The following is a 5,252-nucleotide window of genomic DNA, read 5'->3' on the forward strand; positions in this document are numbered from 1 at the left end:
GTTGATTTGGTGCAGTGTCAGCTCTCCTCCTTTTCCTATGGTACCTACAGTAACAGCAGAAATGTATAGTTAGACTCATCCATATCTCAAAACAGCAGCTGTAGGCACCAAAGCTTATGCAAGAGAGGAAAACAAAACATAAAACGACTGAGAGGAGGGCAACTCTAATCTTACCTGTCCATCTTTGCATTTGGGTTCTGGCTTTGTTTTGTGTACATGAACACAGATGGCACAAAATCAGGACTACTAGAGTCCAATGATGCCTCGCCTGCAAAAATAAAACACAAACACGTTTGTTTAGCCTAGCAAGCTACTAGGCAAATCTAACGCCAGCTTATCAAACTTTAGCTGCATTTGATTATTATTCTACATCATACAGACAATCACTAATGTAAACAAGGCTTTCCCGTAAAATCAAAGAGTAGGCTAGATAACCTCATTACCTGATATAAAGTGGGCGCTGCAGACGCGAGCATTTTTGATTATGTCCTCATTCCAGTCCACACGTTTAATCGCCTGCAGCCACAGACGCCGCCGGTTGCTCTGGAATGGTCGTGGTCCTCTCGGAATCCTATAAAACTTTAGTCCGCCGGTGGAATAGCGATTCGTACAACCGTATACGCAACAACCAGACATGTTGATGCTGGGTACAGTTTGTAAATGCTTGCTAACCAGTTGCTACCTCGTTTTTGTCGTTTAGAACTGCTGGAAAACAACACCACTTCCGTTGCCCACATGCGCGCGCAACTTTGTGATGACGTCGGTTGTAAAAGGGTCAATAGGATATCATGGTTGATAGTATCAAATGCAGCCCTGAGTTCGAGCAAAACAAGAATAGAGACAAGTCCCTTGTCAGAGGCTATTAGAATGTCATTTGTGACTTTAACCAGAGCTGTCTCTGTGCTCTGATGTGTTCTAAAGCCAGACTGAAAATCTTCAAATAAATCATTATTTTTTAAGTAATCACATAACTGTTTTGCGACCGCTTTCTCAAGAATTTTTGAGAGGAACGGAAGATTAGAAATAGGTCTATAATTGACTAAAACCTCTGGATCGAGGTTGTGCTTTTTAAGAAGCGGTTTTATCACTGCTACTTTGAATGATTGTGGAACATAGCCTGATAATAAAGACATATTCATAATATTTAATAAAGAAGTGCTAATTAATGGAAAAACTTCCTTCAACAGCTTAGTTGGAATTGGGTCTAACATACACGTTGATGGTTTAGAAGAGAGAATCATTGAATTGAATTGTTCAAGGTTAATGGCTGAAAAGCATCCTAGTTTACTATCTAGTGTAATATTAGAACTTACGTTTCCGGGAGCTGTTGATAACACTATACTGGTCAAAGGCAAGAGGTCATTAATTTTGTTTCTAAGAGTAACAATTTTATCGTTAAAAAAGCACATAAAATCATTACTACTGAGTGCTATGGGAATAGAAGGCTCAATGGAGCTGTGGCTCTCTGTCAGCCTGGCTACAGTGCTGAAAAGAAATCTTGCATTATTCTTATTCTCATCTATTAATGAAGAGGCATTATGCCATGGAGCTAGTCTATGTTGTTTTATTTTCTTCTTTTTCAAAGGAGCAACAGAGTCTAATATTATTCGCAGCGCATCTGTAGCACTATCAACAACATGATCAATTTGGGGTGGTGTACATTTTGTATAAGTTTCCTCCCCTACATGCAGACATGCTATCGAGTTAAGTATTGGTGGAATCTCTTCCTTAAATGTGGCTATAGCACTAACAGATAGGTTTCTGCTGCAGGAGCTTTTGACTAATGCTTTGTAGTCTAGTAACAGTACTTCAAAAGTCACTAAGAAATGGTCGGATAAAGCAGGATTATGCGGTTCGACTAATAGTTGCTCAATTTCAATACCATAAGTCAGAACAAGGTCGAGAGTGTGATTATAGCAGTGGGTTGGTTTATTTACACTCTGACAGAAACCAACAGAATCTAATATAGAGTGAAATGCAACAGTAAGGCTATTTTTATCATCGTCAACATGAATATTAAAGTTACCTACGATAATTACTTTATCTGTTTTAAGTACCAAAGTTGATAAAAACTCTGGACCTGGTGCACGGTACACTGTAACAAATAAGATTGGCTGTTTTCCAGGTTGGATGCGTAAGACTAAAAACGTTAAAAGCATCAATCTGGTGCACTTTAAGATTAAGAGATTAAGAGATCTATGGATACATCTCTCAACACCCAGATGAAACAGAACTACAAGCAGATTTCTTTTTCTTTATGGATATTTTACAAATCACTCCCCTTTTAAACTGTATTATTTTTTTATTTAATTGTACTGGCATATAGCATTTTATATAGTAGTTTACTTTATTCTCTTATTTTTTTACAACCATAATGATCATATAAAGATGTGTCTTTACCTCACTGGTTGGAGAAAAAGCTTCTTATAGTCGTTAGCATAGCTAGCTAACCAGATGCTAATAACAACAAAGTTATTGACTGTATGATCAGTGTGACAGATGAACAGATCGCCACTGGGCTTTCAACTAAAGACACAGCCACGCAAAAACTGCGGCATGTGTACGGCTCCTTATGGGTTCTGCAATTTTTGAAGTGACGGAGCCGCGTTCTGGTGCTCTCCGTCAGAACTACACCCCTGTCAGACGAGACATATACTGTACCACGTGACGACACGTTAGGCTCGTGTTGTGTTAAAGGACCCTGACCTTGGCCAGGAAAAACGGGCACTCGCTTGTTTAATACTTTTGCGGTCTAGATTTCTTAAATTTTTTTCTTTTTTGCGTGTGTTTAGAAATTACCTCGAGGGCCGTACCAAATTGTCTCGCGGGCCGTATACGCCCAACCCTGCTGTACACACTAATTAGAAGAACACAGACTAAAACAGCAATGTACAGACGAATCAGATGATTAAACATGATCTTAAAATATATTTTATATATTTTTTAATTTATTTTTGCATTTTTTTGTAATCATTATTTGTAATACTTTCTGCTGACACTAGGTGGCCCCACCTGCCCCTAATGACCAGTCGCCAATGCACCTGTGTCTAATCTCCTGGTTTCATGTCCGATTCTGGATTTTTTTTTGTAATTATGTTTCACCTTGCCGGCTCTCATTAGTTTCCGTTTTTTGTCCCAGCTTGATTTGAATAAATCTAGCTTTTTGTTAGTTATACCTGCCTCCTTCTTTTGTACTGTGATTGGGTTATGCCTTCCTCACCCACCCTGTGACAGCTGTAGCACAAACAAAGCACCATAAATGCTGTTCTAAGGACCAAAATCCATTATTCAAATGTATGAATCCATCAGATTTAGGCCCCATCCACACGGAAACGAAAATGAAAACGAACCGATGTCGATATCAAAAAAGTTTTCCGTCCACACTGAATCGGCTCAAGAAACGTGTCCGTCCACACGAGACCGCTCGACCCACTGGAAAGGCTGTAGTACATATGCCGGGCCTGTAAGTGGCGCTGTACTTGCGCCACAAAATACACCAAAAGTAGCGAAAAAGACCCTCCGAGCATGGTTGCCTGGTTGCCCTTCTGTTTATTCTCCACAGTGGATTTAGCAACATGTAGTTCATGTAGTTCTCCATGTCCACTTGTTGCCGATGGTTGTGGTAGAGGAGCTGTAGATTTTGCACTAACATCTGTAGCATGGTCAGCAGCGTCTGGAGCACGAAAGCAACCCTGTGATCCGCCATTGTTGTTGTTGTTGTTGTTGGTGAAACACATCAGCAATAACGCGGGTGACGCGGGGGTGAGCAGCAGAGGTGGGGAGAGGCGGGGCTATGGCTTCATCGTTAACAGGAAATGATCGTATAGAGGGCGTACACACGGAGGAGCCGTTTGGCCCCCCAGAGCGTTTCGTCCGCAGATCTACCCACCTTGGGAGCCGTTGTCCTTATCCGCGTTTTCGTCATCGTATAGACGGTTCGTCCACACGATAGAGAGCTGTAGCGGATACAACCCGTTTCGTCTTCAGAGACCTTATGCAAGCGCTTCTTCTAAGCAAAAAAGGACTGTTTGGCTCATCAAAAAGCTTGATGTCTTGTTTCTGCTCGTGCGTATGGAGGGTAAAATGGAGGCTGAAACAGCTCTTTTCCTTTGTCTTTGCCCCGATCAAACACCCGTCCAAGCAAGAAGCAGCTAATGATTAGCATAATCACTCAGTCCCAGGAGCACTCCATCACCTCCAGTGGCACTTTATGATGCAGAAGGGCAGACATGATGGAGAGGAGCTTTTCTAGCCCATAATTGGCTGTAAATATTCTATGCAGTATATTTATTTTCCATTTTGCAGCCTGGATACAGCTGTATGTATGCAGCCTGTGAAGTGTAAATATTCAGGAGCAGAAGAACTGGAAGAGGGCTCACCTTGCTGTTGTTTTCAGAAAAGCTGAATTTTAACTAAATAGGTGTTGATGTAGATAGCTCTAACACAGATTCAATTTAGATTAAAATATATGCTTGAAACTTAAACATCTTTTCTTTACATTACATTACATTACATTGCATTTAGCTGACGCTTTTATCCAAAGCGACTTACAATAAGTACATTCGACCAGGAAGACACAACCTTGAGGAAAACAGAATCATATAAGAACATCAGGTTTCAAAGAGCCAATCGTTTCAAGTGCTGCTCAACTGGCTAAGCCAGTCCTTTATTAGTATATAAGTGCTCTGTTAGCAGTTCTTTGTTAGTCATTCTATCGCTCGAAGTGGAGTCGAAAGAGATGAGTTTTCAGTCTGCGCCGGAAGGTGTGTAAGCTTTCTGCGGTCCTGATTTCAATGGGGAGCTCATTCCACCATTTTGGAGCCAGGATAGCAAACCCACGTGTTTTTGCTGATGGGAACTTGGGTCCCCCTCGCAGCGAGGGTGCAGCGAGTCGTTTGGTTGATGCAGAGCGTAGTGCACGTGCTGGGGTGTACGGTTTAACCATGTCCTGGATGTAGGAAGGGCCAGATCCATTCGCAGCATGGTACGCAAGTACCAGTGTCTTGAAGTGGATTCTAGCAGTTACCGGAAGCCAGTGGAGGGAGCGGAGGAGCGGCGTGGTGTGGGAAAATTTTGGAAGGTTGAAGACCAGACGAGCCGCTGCATTCTGGATGAGCTGCAGAGGTCGGATGGCACATGCAGGTAGACCAGCCAGGAGGGAGTTGCAGTAGTCTAGGCGTGAGGTGACGAGAGCCTGGACCAGAACCTGCGTCGATTTCTGGGTCAGCTGTGGGCGTATCTTCCTGATGTTG

The 5,252-nt window shown here is 42.2% G+C and overlaps 1 long non-coding RNA gene across 1 annotated transcript; it reads right to left on the bottom strand.

Annotated features, from left to right (window-relative positions):
* On the bottom strand, window positions 1–600 carry LOC139435463 (uncharacterized). The gene is made up of 3 exons (XR_011644701.1): window positions 444–600; window positions 175–268; window positions 1–44 (listed from the first exon to the last, which is right to left on the bottom strand). It is a non-coding gene; the product is annotated as an uncharacterized lncRNA (long non-coding RNA).
* Window positions 601–5,252: the final 4,652 nt, after the last annotated feature.

The sequence above is a fragment of the Pseudochaenichthys georgianus genome, chromosome 16 (genome assembly GCF_902827115.2).
Source record: "Pseudochaenichthys georgianus chromosome 16, fPseGeo1.2, whole genome shotgun sequence".
Taxonomy (NCBI): domain Eukaryota; kingdom Metazoa; phylum Chordata; class Actinopteri; order Perciformes; family Channichthyidae; genus Pseudochaenichthys; species Pseudochaenichthys georgianus.